Source organism: Schistocerca americana, chromosome 11 (assembly GCF_021461395.2).
Source record: "Schistocerca americana isolate TAMUIC-IGC-003095 chromosome 11, iqSchAmer2.1, whole genome shotgun sequence".
NCBI classification, from domain to species: domain Eukaryota; kingdom Metazoa; phylum Arthropoda; class Insecta; order Orthoptera; family Acrididae; genus Schistocerca; species Schistocerca americana.
This window is the reverse complement of record NC_060129.1, coordinates 17,857,567-17,879,395: the sequence shown is the minus strand read 5'-3', so window position 1 is coordinate 17,879,395 and position 21,829 is coordinate 17,857,567.

Here is a 21,829-nt window from a genome sequence, read left to right as displayed (position 1 = left end):
AGCTGGTATGTGGACGGCGCTAAGTTAAATTCCGGGTTTGTGTATAGGTGTTAATTCAGTCCCACTAGGTAATTTATCGTTTAAAATCGCATTAAAGTACCAGGAACGTGCAGTTTCACTGCTAGCTGTCATGTGTGTTACTTCTTTACTTTTTTATTCATTTAATAGAATCCCAGTTACTCCGGCGAAAGTCTCTGTTTTACTGCCATCATTCCGTGGCGCCAGCAGCAACAATCGACCGCTGATGCAGCGACAGAGCTCTATGGTCTGCAGGAGACGGAGAATAACGGAAAGATGGACTCAGCTCCTGCAATACTGCGACTTGCATTTGCGATTAATGTCTAAATGTGCTCACTACCAGCACAGTGTCACTATGCGAATGTGATGTTGGTTTCGGAATTTTGTATATCGCGTGCTGGCTTTCCAGTGAAGTGGCGGAATGTAGGCGGATGGCCGGGCTGGGAGTCAGTGACGTGTGTGTGTAACGTTCGTAGAAAAGTAACAGTTTGAACAGCGCTGGTTGTGCGAAGCTTGCCATACAGCATCGTTATAAGGGTGTTTTAACTTATGGCAGTAATGTGAAGGACACTGCGGCAGAATTCCGAGACTGGTCGAAGGTATGAAACATGGTGTGTGTCCAAAACTGTACATAAGCCGACAGGGCAGCGTATAACGCAGTCGTCCACCGTAAACTAAATCTTTGGTGGCCTCCGCTCTCGCGACCGGCTCTGCCCAGGAACACGACAACACAATATGGACGACACCAATTTTTTGTTTTAATTTTCTACCGCCTTACCAGTGAACTACTGTTTGACTTGAATGTGGCCTTTGTTCTCACATGTGCAGTGTATGAAGGTCCTCGATACATCCTTTTTTGCCTGTTGCCAGTTACAAATGCAATCTGTCGAAACAGAGAAATAACTGCTGGAGACATTGCCACGAAATGAAACAGATACCCACACTGCGTTTCAATCCTGCATCGGTACAAAACAGATGATACTGCCAACTTTTTTTATTACATCTTCACAACCGATGCCTGCTGACAAAACATACGCTAATAATGTGTATATGGTTAAGATTTCGCCTTCACTCAAGATGAATCTTTCTAGCCGTTACGAATCTTCGTAACCGTGGAGCGTAAATAGTTACACCTCTCGCCACGCAACGCGTGTCATCCAGGTGGGCCTAGTAAAACAGTCTCACACGCGTTAACTGGCGCGTATAAAAATGTTTTGATGGTATTTTTTTACAGTTTCTATGCGCGTTTCTGAAAGATTTTCTCACACAATCTACTCCTCCTCAGAAGTTTAGGGTAGCATCAGCTGGAGCCGGCTGTGACAAAAGACCACCCACGAATGTGTGGAGTGCCAAACAGTACTGGCTAGCGACCAGCAGTGTGATTCACATGTGGGAATGGATACGTATCTCGTAATTAGCAGGCGACGCGTCGTTCAACTGTGGGCAGATTTTGAGAAAAATTCCGTTTTCATTTACGTCAGAAAGCTGCCGTTACTCGCTGGGGAGTTACGGCCGGTTCCCACTAGGGCTGCCGAGCGGCAGGGAATCGGTTGCCATGGAAACGCCGGCTGTGTGTCGCGGTTTGCCCACGTGGAACAACTGCCGCGCTGCAGGTCCGCGCCGCCAATCACAGAACGCGCTGAGCGTGACGTCAGCTCCAGGACCCCCGGCTGTACGAATACGAACTTTCGACGAAGCGCTGTCGCGGGCGAGCGGGCAGCTATGAAATGCTGGTAATTTCCACGAATGTTTGCCTATCGAAGCCGATGGGTTCAAACGATAGGTACCGAAAGTGCCATTCTAAATCGATCACGCGACCATGCTGGCGGGCGTTATGAGGATGTTTCTAGTGGTCACTACAGCAACGACAAAAGAGCGTTATTACAATAGTTGTAATTACAAAGGAAACGACTGACCTCACTCGTCGTCGACGTTTTCGTCATGAGAAAGTCCATTTGATGTGTATGCTTCGGGAAGCATTCCCTTTTTGCCTCACCTGGGTAGAGTTGTCATGTCACGCCAAAATACGGGTAGAGTGTCACGTTTCCGACAAAAATTCAAACAATTTTCTATATTGTATAAGCATGGAATTAAATTCTTCCGCGTGAGGCAATCGCCCGAAGAAACGTCTACAATGCCGGACATCCCACTCACTACCGTCATAAATCGTTTGGGTTTTCCCAACACCTCAGAAACAATTTATCATAACGCCCGCCACCACAGTCGCGTGATCGATTTAGATTCGCACATTCGACATATATCGTTTGGACACTGCGGCTTCGATAGACAAACATTCGCGGAATAGCATGTGACATGAAAATTATAATGAAATGGGACATGTTAATATTTACAATATCCTATATGTACCTACAGAAGTTAAGCTGAAACTAATTTGATGGTATGTCATAAGATGTAATTCGCTAAGTGTCTACAGCTATTGATTATTAATTCCTTTGGCAAGTAACAAACGCTTTTTTTCTTGCTGCAGTATACTTTATTTGTTCCAGACGCGTTTCGTCTTTTACTTCAAGGCAACTTCGGTGGAATCTAGAACGATTCAATTTCATTTTGATATGTGATACTTGCAGATTATAAAACAGTTCACATCTTTCTTTTACGTGAATAAGTGATTACTTACAGTTAATCGAGTTGTTGGCAGACACCTGAGTTTGCTCTCACCTGGACGCCTCGTTTTGACGTTCGCTCGTTTTTCGTCTGTCACTAGCTGTAGACATTTCACCGAAAACTGTCATTTAAAATCGTAACTATAGTGTGTTCAGTTCATGTCTCTTCCTGTTTGGTTTGTTTACTACATGTTTCCAACCTAACGAATTACATGCTGGAAACTAATGTTTGTTTATTTCTGTACTGTATGAGAGTTATACAAACTTGAAAGTGAATACAATCGTTGTCAGAGAGTGGTTGAAACATTTGGTGTTCACTGATTTCAGTTTTGCTTTAAATATTTTGTGGAGGAGTTCATGTAAGAGTAAACTCCCTGCTTACATTAACAGATAAAATAGTAGGAAAAACATTTCAAATGATGATTATGAGCAGAATATTAGCACCCAACCACTCTGTCCTTATTCTTACATGAACCCCTCCACAAAATATTGAAACTACAACTCGAATCAGCTGAAAACGAAAACTCTCTTCTACACTCTGGCAGATATTACATTCACATTCAACTTTCTACAACTTGTGGTGTTATTTTATATTTATATTTTGATTAAATTATTATTCTCTTCTGAAGGTTCAGAAATCTGTTGTGAGCTTTGCACCACTTCTTGGCGGGAAGAGCAAAGACTTTTCAAAAACTTAAGTACTGTATATGATAGTTTATATGTCATCTGAAATCCTTTCCAGAAGACGTAGCGTTCTCAAGATTGACAACAGAGTTCGCATTGCCACTTAATTTATTTGTGTCGTGATCATGTTCGACCACAAGCGGATACGAGAGAGAGCAACTACGAACAGAGAAACCTAAGGGACCAGACAGAGCTGGAAATTCTTTGTTATACTACACCACACGTTAAAAGAAATTGGATTTAAATCACAAACAAGGTAAATGACAATGAGCCTCCTGCCTTAACTGCGCCTTTTTGCCGACATGCGGTCGGTCCCTGGTAGCTGTATGAAAACTATAGAAACACCGTTAATTCTGTTGCTATTAATAAGAGATGGATACCATAGAAATACTTTAAGTAATAAGCACGCACTACAGCATTTGAGAGCACAATAACCAATCTAATTACCTTAGTCAGTATTGCTAACAATAGGCTCCATACATTTCAATTTTATATCTTGCTGGCTGTTTCTTTAACTAAAGTCCTTTAGCATTTTCGACATTTCATCTTAGCTGCACACATAAATTCTCACAATAGTAATATTTTATAACAACTAATTAGTGATTGCGGACCACGCCATATACGCGTCCTCCGTCTTTAAAAAATATAGCAGGACTGTGGTAACAGGAGAGGATTACAATTCTTCAGCTGTCAAAAAATGAGAAACACGAAAGATCTCTATCGATACAATTTATGAACAATTCGTATTCTGCGCTGTGGCGCGAGAGGTATTCTTTGAAATATCTGGTTGTCGCTGGTCAGCGACGATCTAAGAAAATTTTACACAAACTGTATGGTTTTTATGAGCCTGCAGGGTTAGATTGTAGAATGTAAGTTTATTTAAGCTGTCGAAACAGATACTAATATTACGCTGCCTCCCATGAGGAGGAGAGGAATACCGGAGGTATTGCTTCCGTCCCCATGTCACTCGTAACATTAGTGGCATTAAATACATGTCCATTGCTGAAATTGAGTACTCATATAGTGGGATACACTTGACGTTTCCTAAAGTTACCATAACAGAGAAAATATTCATTGTTAAGATCATTAGTAAAAACTGTCTCTGTGCAGTTCATGTGCATCTTTGTTTTGGTCACAGGGTTTCTTAACGTCTACGTCAACATCGAAAGTATTACTATTCACAATAAAGAGCTATATACATTAAGTGGACATGACAGGTATTGTCGCAGAGAAAACAAATACATACACGTGTAAGTACCTATATAATCCTAAAATGTTTACAAACTATGAAATTGACGTGACAATTTCATTATTCTTTCACACGTTTTCCAAATTTTCAATGTCTCTACAAGCTCGATAGGCTCGTGTTTATTTCATCGTAATATTCTTTCTTATTTTACACACATTGTACATTGATTCGTGGATCACGCTGTGCCGTAGAATTGTTTGTCAAGAACCGCTCACTATGGGAGTCCCTATTCTACCACTTCACTGAATGGAATCTGCCATTCTCCGTCAACTCATGGAATCTGGAACATAAATAGAGAATTCTCTGCATTTGTATTACTTAAAATTATCGGTTTAATTACAATGGGTTCAGGATGGGTTAAGGACCATTTCTTTCTTTCTTTCATTTCGCACTGACCTCTGCTCTTGTTTATGACAGCAGTTAAGGCAAATATCAACCTCGTTCTGACCGTGACTGAAGTTTATTCTAGTCGTGACCATTTTATCCGTTGCTTAATACAAATCGTTCTCTTTCAGTCTCTAAAATATGATGTTTTCTATGTACATAGAGAACAATGTCCTTCAAAGTAGTATGAAGTCTCAATTATTGCCGAAGCGAGCCACGCGGACCCGGCCATTACATCTACATCTACATCTACATGGATACTCTGCAAATCACATTCAAGTGCCTGGCAGAGGGTTCATCGAACCACCTTCACAATTCTCTATTATTTCAATCTCGTATAGCGCGCGGTAAGAATGAACACCTATATCTTTCCGTACGAACTCTGTAAAGTTTCAAATATCCATTACTTCGTCATACGCCGCCGCGCGGCAATGTTGACAGATCAACACCGGCCAGAATAACGAGCGCAATCGTAGATTGGTTGTGTGTTGTGTTGTCCGCCAATAACGTGGTGCGTTTAAAGCACGTTGTTTGAGGATCGCTGCTGTTGCTTCGCCGACGAAGCCTGGACGAAGTCATCTAGTCGTACCACTCGTCAGCTGTCCGTGAAGGACTCACAGGTGAGCGAGGAGAAGTTATTTTGCTGGCTTGCGAGGGCTGCATGGCGAACGATACTTATTCACTGGCCGTTGCACACGTTAAAAATAAAACTGATACACACAAGGTGTGGTATAAAGAGTCGTGACACAGACTCGCTTTTCGACGCACAAAGTTTCACTTTCACCTTGAAAGGCGTTCGTGAACTAAACGTCGTCCTTCATCTCACTTTCTCTTTGCAAAAATAACACTATCACAGAAGGATAACAAGATACCTTGACTAATAATATTTAAATAGTTTGCTTATATATACATATATATATTCTTAACCTAATGACCACGTCCGTTACAGAACTGCAGTCGATCATTTTCTTACGGCTCTCTCTTGCTTACCAGTTAAAATTTACGTCTTCCACTTAAGACTATTCTTCAGTCTCCTCTTGTAAACTCAGTTGCCAGTTTCATTTATTCTTTACTGTCAAATTCTTATTACATTTTTAATTGTCTCAAAGACAAACTAATTGTCTTCCTCTTTGAGAACACTCTTCTTTTTTCACTCTTTTCATTTACATGTCCATTTAATTGCGTTTACTGTGTTATTTAAATTGAGGACAGCCTCCAGACATAGAGACTGCCTCCTTTTCCATGCTGAATGCTATTCGCTTCAAAATATACGGGCGATGACTAACTAACCGCGCGTTACAAAGACCACAAACTCAATTGCATGCCAAACAATGGCTCGACTCTAGGTCACTTCAACAAGCAAAATTTAACTCATCTCGTCGCGAAGCTACACGCTTTTCATGTGAGTTGCTTTGCCCGGACAGTACAAGTAAATGTCTACGAGCTGATCCTTGGAATATGATGTCTGAAGGATTATCAGGGGTCGGTATTATGGATAAGATTTTATAAAGGAACACACAAATCAGCGTTTAAATAATCTGAACATTATAAAAATTATCATGCTAAACAAGAAACATTTACATGCGAGCACTTATGCTGCTGCAATTGCTTTTTGCGTGTCATTCACTTAGAAAATATAATTAATTCATTTAGATGCCTCTATGCATGTGCTTGTTTGACCACTTGGTTACTTGACCCTCTAGCCTGCGGACTCCTGTTATTAATCGCTACATTTAGTCTTGCGGCTGGCATTTCCTAAGTATAATATTTCCATGGAACTCATAATATAGCGTTATCTCTACCCCTTCTTTTACTTGCTACACCTTCGAATTTGCGTCAGCATAACTTATCTGCCATAGACTTTAAAACTCAGTTCCTAATGAAGTTTTCCACATACATTACTTCTTCTAAGCATCGGATCTTACACATGTTCTTTAGTATATTATAATTTACTCTTCTGTTTTTAGGTAATGTGTCGCTCTCATTACGATATCCTCTGTTATTCTTTGATTCTAGTCACGAAAAGCTATGACCCTTTATTTTACACAGGAGTACAACTTGTCCTCCGAGAGGCTTTCGTTTCTTAACAAGAAATAAATCCTTTATTATAAAACCTGAGAGAACGGCACTGTCCAGTTCTTCCTCTTGATTTATACATATCGGGGTCTGATTACCACACGAGCATGCATCGTATACCTACATACTAACTTAAAACTAGTACTAAGTTCTCTCTTTGCCATGTTCCTTTACCTGTATTCAGTTAACAGATCGGTACACACACTGAGCACTGCACGATGGCCTCCAGACGTACTAACTGCCGGCTTGTCATTTTTCTTGAGTTATCATTCGACGTCAACGACTTACCTTGTTCTCTGATGGTGCTTTGAAATTGCCTCGTACTACAAACACCTGCAAATTTCTTTCTTGTGTTACCACTGTGGAATTTTCTTAGGTCACTATGGTGGAACAGACCTTTAATGGTGTCGGCTAGCAAGTAACTTCCTGTGTGCGGCTTCCTGACAACAACGTATGGGCCTTCGTAAACGCGCTGCCACTTACGATGGTTTAAAGTGAGTCTTTAGTAGGATTCTCTCACCTTCTCTGTATTCAATAACCTTATTTAACTTTTTGTCAAATCCTTTCTTACAAGGAATTTGTATACGTTGTCAGTGAAATCAACGCCTACCTGATTCTGTATCAGCTTCTTGTTGATGTTAAAAAATGCTGTTTCTAGTTTTCCTGATTGTGGTGGTTCTCCCTATCGGATATCGCCCTTAACGTCTCCTCCGTTTCGTGTTGGCGTTGTGACTGTGGCACGAAGGGTGGGGGGCAAGGTTCTCGTCCCGTTTTCGATCCACTTTACGCATAATAGATTCGTGCAGTGTTTTGCCGTTTCGGCTCCGGATTTCTTGCATAATCACTTGAGAGATCGGAAAAAAATTATATTTGTCGGAGGTCGAAATGTATTCTGGCCTATATGGTGTATTGTGTTGTCATTACTAGCAAAATGTTGTTGTCCTGCACTTGTCCCGTGCCATTTATTTGACTTCCACTCGCGCGTCCTGTTAAAGACTGCTCCGCCCTGATAGTTTCCTTGCTGTGGTGGTTTGTTTCCGTACTGATTTTGTGGATAATTGTGTGTCGGGTTTCCGTACTGTGGCCGTTGTGTGCTATCCACTGGGCTGCACCGCTGTTTATTATTATCCTCCGGTCGACACCTGTTGGTTTCTGCAGCCGCCGGACGGTCGGCAGTGAGCGTCGCTTCCGCGCGCTCTTCCCTCACTGCCATTGCTGGCCGCGCAACCTCCACTGTTCCGCCTGCCCACTCCACTCGGAGCGCCACCAGCATTTGCTACCGCGTCTTCGCGAATCGAATCCAATGAGTCCAATATGGAAACAAATGCTTCGGTATCGTCCTCGGAAACGTTAACTAATTTCTCCCTTACAGAGATGGGCAATTTAGTTTTCAAAATCTTGATCGCGTCTTTATTTGTAATTGGCGAGTCCCAGAATTTAATTTTTGTTAAATATTTTTCGAAATATGTTCCGGGACTGCTGTGTTTCGAACTGAACGTTTCGGCATTGAACACTTCTTTTCTTAAGCGATGCTGAACACCACCACTCCAAAATTTGTTCAGAAACATCCGTTCGAAATCATTATAGGTCCTGCACTTGTTTGTCATTTCCGTTCCCCATAAGGCGGTATTTCCTGTTATATACCCGTCACAAACTGTATTCTTTGCTTGTCTGTCCAACTGTTCGGAAATACTCCAGAGAAGTTTCGCAAAAATACGTGGTCGGATAACGCTTCGGCGTGAGCCTTTACCGTAACTTTTACCTGCTCCTCTATGTCAAGTGATTCTACTTGTTTCGTCAAACCATCTATCTCCTCTCCCATATTAGTGACAACCAGTTTCACGGCGCTGACCTCCTTCGACGTGGTATCACAATTACCGTTTAATGCTACAGTTTCGCTATGGTATGCTTCTATCGTGGCATTAATTTCAGCCTTGGCCGCACCCTAATGCTGCATCAAATTTACTAAATCTCAGTCTCAACCTGTTTACGGATCTCAGTTTTTACTGCTTCGATTTGCCCACTTATTTCCGACTTGACGTCGCCCAATTGGGTATTCAGATCAGTTTTCAAGTCGGTAGTTATTTTAGTTTATACCACTTCAAATTTTTCATTTACCACATCAAATTGTTTATTTAAATCGGTGAAATCTCGCATTAGTTCTTTTTTGTTTCGCTCCTCTCTTTCAGCTCTCTCTCTATCTTGCTATTCGTTCCTTTTCTAACCGCAATTGTTCCTTTTCCCTATCATTATTTGTCATCCAATCGTGGATCTGAAGGAGCATTGCATTCGTATCCACAGTTGGGTTGCTACCCGCGGGAATCGTTTGAATTGTTTGGTCTGTGTCAATCATGTCACCGGCGTTAGCCTCCGCCTCCACTCGCATGCTAATCGCACGTGAGCGCAGCGAATATTGAGTGCTGTTCATATCGTCACTGCCACCTGCTGTCGGGATTAATTTCTGTTTTCCCTCCTCCATCTCGCGGTGTCTGTTTGTCAACAGTACTACGTCAGCTACACGTGGTCTGCAACGCGGTCCGTCTGTCCTTTGCTTGTGACGTCAGGTCACGTGCTGTCTGTCAAGTATGGGAGTTGCACTCGCCTAACAAACGCCTGTGAACTGAAGCGGAGAACACAAGACGGAAGACGGGCACACTACACAACTGAATTAGCACACAGCGCTACCATTTTACATGTAACACGACGCCATATTTACGCATTGAAATCAAGACTCAACAATGAGATTTAGACTCTACGTTGCAAATCCTACTAAATTCTGACTAAAAAAGAATTTTAAGCTGATTTTTTAAATGTGCAGATGGAAATAAAAGGAAGAATGGTAATGTAGCTGGAAAGACAACTGCACTACTGAAGCGTCTCAATTGCATATGAAAATTTTTTCGTAACTTACGTCTGATGTCTTGAAAGTTGGCAACTGGATGTGAAATTTCTCCGTTTTCCGCCATCGGCTCGTCTTTCCTCTCTGAAATTTTCCTCCACAATTTTTTTAGGTGCGTAGCGTGCACATGAAAAATAAATCTATTGTTAAATACATCTATCTGTATTAGCAGCAAACACAAAAGGACTGATTTTCGTGATTTCAGTAGAGTCCTTGTTCGGGTGCCAAGTGTAGTGGCTTTTTTTTAGTGTATTTATATTTTGATTAAATTATTATTGTCTCGTGAAGATTCAGAAATCTGTTGTGAGTTTTGCACCAGTTCTTGGCGGGAAGAGCAAAGACTTTTCAAAAACTTATGTGATAGTTTATGTGTCACCTGAAATCGTTTGCAGAAGGCGTAGCGTTCTCAAGATTAACAACAGAGTTTGCATTGCCACTTAATTTGTGTCGTGATCATGTCCGATCACGACCAGATACGAGACATAGCAACTACGAACGGAGAAACTTAAGGGACCAGACAGAGCTGGAAATTCTTTCCTATACTACACCACACGTTAAAAGAAATTGGATTTAAATCACAAACAAGGTAAATGACAATGAGCCTTCTGCCTTAACTACGCCGTTTTGCCGACATGCGGTCAGTCCCTGGTAGCTGTATGAAAACTATAGAAACAGTTATTTTTGTTGTCATTAATAGGAGATGGATACCATAGAAATACTTTAAGTACCAAGCAGGCACTACAGCATTTGAGAGCACAATAACCAATCTAATTAACTTAGTCAGTATTTCTAACAACAGGCTCCGTACATTTAAATTTTATATCTTGCTGGCTGTTTCTTTACATAAAGTCCTTTAGCATTTTCGACACTTCATCTTAGCTGCACACACAAATTCTTACATAGCACTGCACAATAGTAATATTTTATAACAACTAATTAGTGATTGTGGACCACGCCATATACGCGTCCTCCGTCTTTAAAAAATATATCAGGACTGTGGTAACAGGAGAGGATTACAATTCTTCAGCTGTTAAAAAATAAGAAACACAAAAGATCTCTATCGATACAATTTATGAACAATTCGTATTCTGCGCCGTGGCGCGTAAGATATTCTTTGAAATATCGGGTGGTCGCTGCTCAGCGACGATCTAAGAAATTTTTACACAAATTGTATGGTTTTCATGAGCCTGTATTGTTAGATTATCGAATGTGAGTTTATTTAAGCTATCGAAACAGATACTAGTAATAAAAACTCACCCTGACTAACTAGACACACACATAAACAGATCTAAAGGGAACAGACTTTACTCTTCGGTATATACTTCGTTAGGCTGGCAACGTGTTGATAAAAAATGGTTCAAATCGCTCTTAGCACTATGGGACTCAACATCTGAGGTCATCAGTCCCCTAGAACTTAGAACTACTTAAACAACCTAAGTACATCACACACATCCATGCCCGAGGCAGGATTCGAACCTGCGCCGTAGCGGCCGCGCGGTTCCAGACTGAAGCGCCTAGAACCGCTCGATCAAACAGGCTGGCAGATAATGTTGTGTCCCTGTGTTTTATGACTGATTCCTCCAGAGCTTCAAAGAGCGTCTTTCAGTTAATATTGTCGAAACCTTTCTCTGAATATGGAAATGCTATGAACACAGATTTTCCTTTCTCCAGTCTGTCCCTTCTTAGCTGAGTGGTAGGAACTGTATTGTCTCTCGTGTTCAGACATTTCACAGGAATCTAACCTTGTGGTCATGTTAGTTTGTATAGCCCCTCCCACTCTCCTCTGTATATATCCCATCCACCTTCTAGTCTTCTCTTATTTGCTTGGTTCTGGCTTGCCAAATGAGCACTTGGTAGTTGCTTCTCCTTTGAGCAAGATTTTTTTTTATCTTTCTTATTTAATGTCGGCTCTTATGTTTCCCAAGTGTGAAATCGCTGTTGCCATTGTGGACTCTGTCAACGGCATTCTTAGACATCTCTCTTCCGCGTGGCCTAATTAATTTGCTGCGTTTTTATATTTTCCCCTGTCAATTAAATTGAACATATCATGTTGTTTGCAAGGATTTCTACTGCACCTTTTTACGATTTACATCCTCTGCTGCATTCGTCACTACTCCTCTCAAAAATATCCGTTCTTATTGTAATGTGTTCCTTCCTCTGTTTCAGTCAGTCGTTGCCTTATGGTGCCTTTAAGATTGTCGACAAACTCTGGGTCGTAACTTACCGTTTACTGCCACTTTAGTTGCAAAATGCAGTTCCTAAACAAAATATCCTGTCTGCGTCTGCACCGGGAAATGGCTTACAGTTTAAAATCTGGTTTCGAAAACTCTGTTGCCAATATGTATTATTCTGATTCTTGAGCGAAGCGTTGGCGACGGTTAGGTTATGTTCTGTGCAACATTCTATGAGGTGGCTTCGCCTTTCATCCCTTCCCCCAAGCCTACATTTTGTTACTATTCTCTCTTCCTATACCAGCTACCATATTACAGTCTCTCGTCACATTTTAAGTTTTTGTCTCGCTTAACTATTTGAGTGATGTCTTTTATCGTCCATTCTTTCAGTCTGTCCATCACCTGTGGTGTAGGTACGCACGGAAACTTGTATCACTGTAGTGTTGGCTTTAACGTCGTCTCTCTCCTGGTAGTGATAATGTGAATGGCAGTTTAGTGATGGAGCTGAGTGATGTGACACTACTTCACTGGTAGTTTCAATAGCTAACACTCGCAGAGTGGTTAAAATACATGATCTCAACATAGCAAATATTGAGGATCAACTGTCAGGCATTTTTACTCATAAATAATGACTATCAGATAAACACGTAATGTACTATCACTATAGTAAACTGCGTTTAGGTATTGCAATTTCGAGTACTGACAGCTGTTATTAAAGTAACAATAAGTTTGTGTTGTGGGGTGACCGCTTTTCTAAATGAGACAGCGGACAATCACGGACGGTGGTCATGGTGTCTGTTTCTGGTGGAATAAGAAAACACGAATAATGAAATGTGTGGAAGGGAGCACCGTAGTGAGAATAAAAAATTGCCATGTCTTGATCGAAGTTCGACTTTCCTTCGTGTAGGTTGGCGGCTCAGTTAACGAGACGCGCCGGCCGCTTACAGGTGGGAACGCCCGTCCCGGCAGCCGCGGAGAAGCTCGCCGCTGCCTCGAGCCGAGCTGTGGTGGCGACCGGCCTTTATAAGCTGCCGACATTTCGTTGCGCCTGCGGCAACAGTCAGTCGCTGAGTCGGAGAATTCACGGAGAAATAAATCCGGCTTATCTAGTTATAGTATTTACACTTGTATTTCAGACATAATTATTTACAGCACTGTTATCAACGCAAAACGATAAAGATTTCTTTGTATCATAAAACGGCTCTACGTTTTCTGTCATCAGAGAGGCCGCACAGATCAGATTTGGCAACAGTAATTTCAAACTGGACAGCGGCTGCTCTACACAGCAGAGCGTGGAATCATTTACGCCCCGAAGTGTGGACGCGGCGTCGCAGACATCGACGTGTTCCCTGGCAGCACGACGACAGTGATACACGGTCCTCGGAAAAAAGAGGCGATGGCCATTTTCAAAATAATCTCGAACTGTTAGTAAAGCTTAACTCGGCGAGAACACGGACAGCGTCTGCTGCAAGAATGGCGTCGCGAGCAACTCCGTTCCCAGATGTAACGGAGTTTTCTGCCCACGGCTGTTTTCGCAGCAACGCGTCATCGTAATTGTGCGTTTATATGATACTGATTAATTGCGTTTACGATGGTGTGATGCAGGCCTTTTTAAAGCTGTAGATTAATGAAAGAACGTCACATTTCTTATCGTGTTTTCTGTGGATTAAGGGACACAACACAATGCAGTTTCAGTCTATTCTTCTAAGCAATCAAAGAAAAAAAGCGTTGGTCAAATCACTTCATCGCCTCGCTAGTAATGGTGACCTCATTTCATGGCGTCTCTGGTTTGGAAACGAAGATTCAGCTGTGGGCAAAAGTTTGCTACCGTCACTAACTACGTACTCACGTCCCAAAAGAAGCAGGTTTCTAGTATGGACTTTTCAGACAAGTCTGAGAGTGGGCATCAAACTTCGTACGAGCACCTACAAATGATAAACTTCTTCTCTGTTGTCACCAAGGCAACTTTCATACTGATTTGATGTGTGGCTTGAAAGTGTAAGAAATCACAGCAATACTTCGCAGAGGAGGACGCAAACTACAACGAAAACTCTTTGACAACAAACGTACCTTCCCGGGTTCGATTCCCGGCGGGGTCAGGGATTTTCTCTGCCTCGTGATGGCTGGGTGTTGTGTGCTGTACTTAGGTTAGTTAGGTTTAAGTAGTTCTAAGTTCTAGGGGACTTATGACCACAGCAGTTGAGTCCCATAGTGCTCAGAGCCATTTGAAACATTTTTTGAACAAAGGTACCACGATTCGATTGTCGATGCAGAAAACAAAGCGATGGAAATTTGTGCGTTTCTCAAATTAAACGCGCAGTGTTCCTAACGGTCGATTGAATGTACGCTCTTTGTACGTTTTGAGTGTATATTAAAGCTGTAGCAGAACAAATAGTACACCACTTGAATGCTAAAGCTTAATGACAGAAGAAATCTTTTGGAATACTAAACGTATCGTCTTAGTAAGAAGACAGTGAGTCGAAGCTGTGTCGATGGTAGGGGCTGCTTTGCATGTGTGGCGCTGCAGAGTCGGTCGTAATAAACAGGGCGAGGGTCTCCATGTTGCGATGACACGGTCGTGTGTGTCGGAACGAGTCCAGCCGCTATGGGTACGGAATATGCGTAAATTTACAAAAGTACGCGTCTACATCTTGATACCTGTTTCCAGGGCTGTGTTGACGGAGGTGGATTGTCGGCACTGCTTAAGATGCAAGTGCTTGCCGACCACCACAAGCACACGAGAAACAAGAGTCTTTACAGTCAGCCAGTAACAGAGCAGTGAGGAATGTCTGTACACTTTCTTTCAAAAATGAGAATTTTCAGAAAATGACTGCACAAGCTACGCAGCGGACCTGTTTCAAAATCCTTGGATGAGTTGTGGAAGCTGCCAGTTAAATGATCTCCAGTCCAACAAGAAGAGGAATTCATAGAATGAGTGTAAGTCTGTCGTTGGTGGAAGTACGGAAGTGTCGGGACAGTGTTTCAACGTTTGCTGTCGTTCCACGTGGCCAGACGTAACAAGGATACTTATCGCAAGAGCAGTGCGAGCTTTGGGGAGATTAGGTTATCTGAATTATTACTACGTGTGTGACACTAATACAACAGGGAGATCAGTTGTTGAAACCAGAGCTTGGTTCCAGCTACAGATACTGTAACTGTCTAATCCACTCGGTTTCGAACCTTAACACGGCAAGGGTAGAGGCCTGTGCCGTCTATGTGTGTATCGTCATGGTGTAAGGTAAGTTTCACATACGCCAAAGAGCAGTGGATGCAGCGGTCGAGCACCGTAAAATAAAGCTTTGCTGGGCTTTGTTCTCGCGATCGGCCGTAGCCAGCTACACGACAAAAAATATGGCTGACTTTTTTTTTTTTTTTTTTTGCTCATATCACCTTTTCAGTAAATTAGTTGTTAGCTGAATGCGGTCCTCCTCCTCAAGTGTGCAGTGTCTGAAGGCCACCGACAGATGTTTTTCCTTATCCGCTGCCAGGTAGGAATGCCATCCGTAGGAGCCGAAGGACAACACCTGCACACACTGCCACGAAGTAAAACAGTTTCTCACCCTGCGATGATATTCCGTGTCGATACAAAACACACGATGCAGTCACCTTTTTTGTTACATTTTAACAATCGGTGGGTGGTGTCAGCACATCTGCTCATTCAATGTACGTGATTAAGATATCGCCTTGAGCCGAGAGGTATTTTTCTAGCCATTATACATCTTCAAAGCCACGAAGTGTAAATGCATTCCACCCCTTACCACTATGCATATTACCCATAACGCGTGTCATCCAGATGAACATAATTACACAGAATCTCGTGCGTTAACTGGCTCGGACTGAACGTTTTGACCGTATGTTTTGACGTGTTTTCCGGAAGATTTTCTCCCACGGCCTCCCCCTTCTCAGGAGTGCAGGGTGACGCCTGCTGGAGGCTTGTGGGGCAGAAGGCCGTGCAGGGACGTGCCGAGTGCAGAACAGCTCTGTCCGGATGCATTAAAATGGCGGAACTGGACAGCGGCTCGGAGTGTGATCCACACGTGGGGGGGACACGCGGCTGGCATCTCGCGGGACACGCGGCCTTCTGCTGTGGGTGGATTTTAAAAATTAAGCCGTCGCGTCAAGTGGGAATTCACTCTCATTGCGACGATCAACACTGGGGTGTAAATTTCATTCACCTCAGAAAACCGCCACGACTCGCGGGAGCTTCAAACTGCCAACGTTCCGCGGCGCTATACTCTGTTCGTCATAAGAATAAACCTCATGTAAACATTACGCCATGTATTCTCCCGCGTTTGCTCGAATCTCATTGGATTTCGTTTCACGTGGAGCGGAAGCCGAGCTGTGTCCAGTACAGTCAAGTGCGATCACAAGGACACGTTTTATGCTGTGTTGCACAGACATGCAGACTGAGCTATGACGCGGTACAACAGCTTCACCGGCGCATTAAACTTGGACAGCAGTGGCCAGCTAGCGGTCCAACTAACCTGCACAGCTGAGACCAGCTGCAGTTGAGACGCAAAAAGAGACGGGCAAAGAAACCATATAGCTTCAAATGTCACTTAATTTTTAAAACGAATGAAATAATATTTGGCAAAAGTCCGGCACTGCCGCTCGCTTCTTAGGCGGCGAGACGCAAAGCATAAAATGCTCTCGTTCTTACCTTACATAGGTTTCCGATTACAAACTAGTGTGATGAAAATTCCCGACTTATGCGCAGGGTAATTTTTCTGAGCGAGCTGTGTGTGACGCAAAAGCGTACTGCAGGGATTTCACCGTAATGTTGACTACTGAAGCTAATGAAGGTATTGATTGCAGTCAGTCGTCAGGTAGACTCTTAGCTCCTTCCCCATCCGTATCCGAGAAATTCACTACTCTGACGACGAGTCGATCAACAACAGAATCCACGAACCCAACCAGGCGCCACATTTTCTCCTCTTCTTTTCTGCCGTCCTGGATCCCTCCAGCGTTCGCCACTGACGTGTGAAAAAGCTGCGTTTGTTAGTTCCGGTACGTGTGGCAGCTTAACAGTGTTTTGTTATTTCTCGGGACAGATCCCTTAACTTGGCTCCAGACCAGCTCTGTTGGGTTCATACTGTAATGGCACAGTGGAAAATGTTAAAAGGCACCATTTGTATGGTGTGCTCGATGCTGAGAAAGTGATTGTTTTCCATGTTCCTACGATACTTATCTACATCTGTGGTATAAAACAATCCGGATAGTCCAAATAAAGAGTATTTGGCGTTTCATTTTTGCCTTAAATATTACATTGTTATCATTTATTAACATTTATTAACAATGCTTCATAGAATATCGATAATTAATAATTTGTATTTGAAATGAAAACAGGAATTTCGTGTGTAATAATGTAATTAGAAAGAATAAGGTGTGCATCATTCATAAAAAATGATGAATTTTACAATTACGAGATATAGCTATTTCAAATTGAACGAGAAAAAAAAGTGACTTGGAAGAGGCTTGAACCCGTGGACCATGATATACAGAGAATAATAATTACTAATCTGCTGGGTTACCGATATTTTTTATCTCATTTTGATTTTTGTATTCGTTCGTGGCGGACGTTCCACGGCTCTTGTTCAAGTTCATCGTTTGTCCACTGACTCAGTTAATTTTATTATAGACGGCAGATATGACGCTGACCGAACACACTTTTTTTTTAATCTCATTTTGTTCGTTTTTGTTCGTTGTATCTGCTCGGGGCGTACGTCGCAAGACACCCGTTTAAGTTCGTCGTTGATCCATTGACTCAGTGTTTTTATTACAGGGGGCAGCTAACCCTTTGACCGAACACGCAGAGTTACCGTGCCGGCAACACACTGAGCTACCAAGCCGACATAGACGTCGACAAGGAGTGTGGCTTTGAAACTGAACTGTATGTGTCTAACAGAGTCCCTTGGAAAACTTGGAAGCCGATTGTTTCTGTAAATTTACGAAGATCATTGAGAACAGCCTATTTCTCGGCACTTTTTAACTGTGTTCCACACGCGTGTTTCACCACGGAACAGGAAGCAGCCTCGGCCTCTAACAGCGCGGCAACCAGGGCTCCCCAGTACAGAGGCAGTGACTGTACACGGCTTGTGGAGTAAAAACTACGCAGCTAAAGCGTGAGTAACAAACACGTTGATGGCCGGTTAATGCATTTGAATATGTTAAAGTTTGATTTAACGTAACTTGGTAATAAGATACCCGATACATAAGTAGGAGCTACTTCCAAGAGCGTAACACCACCAGTGTATGCGTGCTACGGCTTCTGAACAGTCATCCCGTTTGTGTTTGTTTACATCAGGTTTATTCTTATGATGGGGTACAGCAGCAACAAAGCTCTGTGGGCTGCAGGAGAAGGAGAATTAACTGAAAGGAATTCAGCTTCTACAACTATGTGCAAATGTGGTCAACGTCTAAATGTCCTCAAAATTAGTACAGTGCAATTATGCGGGTATGACGCTGGTTTCGTGATTCTGAGTGTCGCGTGCTGGCGTTCCTGTGACGTGGCAGAATATAGTCGGCCGACCGGGTTGGGAGCCATTCACTGACATGCAGGATGAGTCAGGAGCAAAGGTACCTGCTTTGAGGGCTCATAGTATTAGTGATACTGAATACTACTCCGAATGGTTTCCGAGGTAGAACACAGTGTTATTTACTTTCTGTAGTACCATACATTGTCACTGTTCACAATGTGCCACAGTAGTGTGGAGCAAGCTGAGACGAACCGTTTGGTACGGGACACTTGTGGCCTATCAAGTCGGGAAACGGCCTCAAATTCGTCTACAAAAACTACATAAACTACAGCGCATGCGCGTCGAGCGAGTTTTCCAACGTTCTGGCGCTCTCTTCGCACAAACCATTAGTTCTAGACAAAAAAATCAGTAGGACGTGTTTTTTAGGAAATTCAATATAGCTTACTTTTGTACTGCTACACGTTTTCGCTGGAGGGTGCGGGTTTCGAGTTATTCAGGAAAAACGTACAAAAGTGATATTGAACGTGCTCTATCTCGGAAACCATTCGGAATAGAGAGAATTCAGAATCACTAATACCGTCACACCTCAAAGCATGAACCTTTCCTCCTGACTCACCCTGTCTGTGTAGCGTACGTAAAAAATGAGTAATTTAAGCACCGCTGGTTGAGCGAGGTTTGCAATCCAGCTTCGTTATACAGGTTGCGGAAAAGCAATTTGACCAAAAGTGTAGCGTGAAAAGGCAGCGTGAAACATCGGAATTTGAGTACGGCAACTGTGGGGTCGCAACTGCGTATTTTCGGCTCTACGGGGACGTAATTCAAATCTCATACACGGACGTCTTTGCTCTAAATGATCGGTAATTTACAGAAAATGTGTGCGTAAACAGGCTGTTTGGACTGACCAACCGTCACGATGACAACAATATTAACTTACGGCATTATTTACACGTGTATCGTACTAAGCTGACGTAACATCCAGCACTTCTTTAGAGACGAAGAGAATCAAATGTCCACGTTTCATGTTTGAACATGTCTTTGAAAGGTCAAAATGAGTGAAGAACGAGCCAACACTTAATTAACATAAGTATGCGTAGCAAATGTTCGGTATGACCACCGTTTTCATGTTGGCATAGCGCCGTAAATATTCAGCTTCCACGTCGACTCGCAATGCCGAAACCCCTTCACTTGATGCTCTCTTTCTGCCCTCCACTTTTGGTCGAGTTCTTTTTCCTCGCCCTTTATCTACCAGACGTGACACGACAGGCTAATTGTCGAATTCTCAGAGGTGTAATACACTTCGTCTGTGGTAGAAAGTGTCAAAAACAGCAAAATGACAGAGTGTGTTGGTAGAGATATATAACGTTAAAGTTCAGTAGACGGTAACGATTAAAAGGAAATGCGATACATTTAACCAAGCCGCCACGAAGTAAGATGTAAAATACGTTTCTTGATTACAAAAAGTCCTCTAGTAAAGAAGTGAGTGCCGTGACAAGGGTGTCGGTCCCGCTACGATGCGGCGACATCTGAGAGCCTACAGCATCGGTGTTAATGAGAGGAAAGACTGCGCTCCTTTGGTCAACTGTCTAAGCAGTGAAAATGAAGCGAAACTTTAGCTGGGTTGATCACATCGCTCTATAATTTTATAGCGTCTGCGATGTGGAAGTGATGTCTGAGAGACTGACGGCTAGGCTGATATTAGCTGCTCTTTGTATCTCGTCATATACCTACGACACAGTAACCTATGGAACCAAGTAGCCCTCATTTCTTCTCTTGACCGGAAGCAAACCACTTATTTACCTTTTGTCTGTAATGAAATAGTGACGCAAATTCCGGAAACCGTTTTTCTCTAAGTGATCTTGTTACATTAGTCGATTCCACTAGGGTCAACAGACGTCCCGATCTTCATGATGTTGGCTCGCATGGTCTCTGCAGTGGAGCTGTGCTTGACGAACTGAACTCGCCAGTCTTTATGTAACACGGAGAGGAGACACAGAAACAATGCAGAGCACGAATTCCTTACGGACGCCAGAGAAATCGTGAGTTGGGGGAGTGTGGGGAGGAGGCTGGTCGCAGAGGGACGTTCAAAGGTCTCGCGCACGACCTTTGGGCGTTCATAGCCGCTTTATTAAGCGACCGAGATTACGCTGGTTGTGGAAAGACGTGCTGGAAGCATATTTCACAGAAAAACTTTAGGCGTTTAGGGGTGGCGACCAAACTTCTCATCGAGTAAAGACACATTCCCACCTGAGTGCAGAATTGCCACTGGCAGATCGGTTTGCAGAGACTGCCCCCTGTAGTCCCACTAATTGACCTTCACAGAAACTGACTGAGGACCAGATACGCTTCCCTACGTACGTATATCACTGTAATCGGAAATTCGAATACTAGAGAACAATTGTATAATAGCAAATGTCTCGCAGATGTCTTTCACTCACACTGAGGAATGATATTCAGAGAGTATGTAAACATACTTATCGCGCCGAATTGTGCAACAACTTTGCGAAGTATAGCACACTTTATAAGACGAAATAAAAATGGTTACTATCGTTTTTCGTGGTCATCAAACAAATTTCGGGATTGTTTTATTATATAGCAAAATGGTTCAAATGGCTCTGAGCACTATGGGACTCAACTGCTGAGCTCATTAGTCCCCTAGAACTTAGAACTACTTAAACCTAACTAACCTAAGGACATCACAAACATCCATGCCCGAGGCAGGATTCGAACCTGCGACCGTAGCGGTCTTGCGGTTCCAGACAGCAGCGCCTTTAACCGCACGGCCACTTCGGCCGGCTTATTATATAGCAAGAATGTGAAGCACACTACTGTAGAACTTCGAGATGGAAGACGCCACAAAAATATTATTAGCATGTTGTGAAAAGATGACACGTGATCCGTTTATCGAGGAGAAAAAAAAAATATAAAAATTCCAGGTTTCTTGTCTGATGCCCGGAGAGCTACACACGATCGGACAGGTATCGGCCATTTACACGCTTTCAAAGTGGATGAATAACTATACTGGAAAAAATGAGACGTATTAAATGGGAAAAAACTCTTCTCTAAGAGAAGCACGGATCTTTTTAGGGTACTTATATTCTAGTAAGAAGAATGTAAGGCCAGGTTTTCTCGATTACAGGGGTAGCATTTGTGGCAGTGCAGAGCCGTTCGCAATGAATGAGATGAGAGTGTCGACGTTACGACGTAATCATAGTGTAGCAGCAAGAGACGCCTGCCGTGATCTTTAGTTA